At 35.1% G+C, this 305-nt stretch overlaps 1 pseudogene; it reads left to right on the forward strand.

The window, feature by feature from the left end:
• The window catches only part of LOC143103489 (tripartite motif-containing protein 16-like), a 13,017-nt pseudogene extending 12,970 nt beyond the window's left edge, over positions 1-47 (forward strand).
• Positions 48-305: the final 258 nt, after the last annotated feature.

Raw genomic sequence — 305 nt, forward strand, 5'->3', positions numbered from 1 at the left:
TATGGTGGATGTTGCATTTATTTTTTAATAAATAGCCCTCATGATCACTACTGTTGATGGAGTATATTTCATATTTTTGAGTCATGTAATCAATGAAAATAATCCATGTTTGTTTCTCAAACCTTTTATAATTGTTTGTTCAAATTGTTGAAATTGTTTGAATAAATAATAAATTGTCTGGGGGTTAGACATCAGTGCATGATGTGGGATAGTGTGTGTGTCAGTCTGAAACTAGGATCAAAAGGTCAGATCAGTCCTGGAGTTTGGTCCTCTCTGGCTCTGGCTCCTCATTCAGGCACAGTAAT

This window comes from Alosa pseudoharengus, unplaced genomic scaffold (assembly GCF_046254945.1).
Source record: "Alosa pseudoharengus isolate Yale_2024_CS ecotype anadromous, Long Island Sound unplaced genomic scaffold, YU_APseudo_1.1 YU_APseudo_1.1_scf_45, whole genome shotgun sequence".
Taxonomy (NCBI): domain Eukaryota; kingdom Metazoa; phylum Chordata; class Actinopteri; order Clupeiformes; family Clupeidae; genus Alosa; species Alosa pseudoharengus.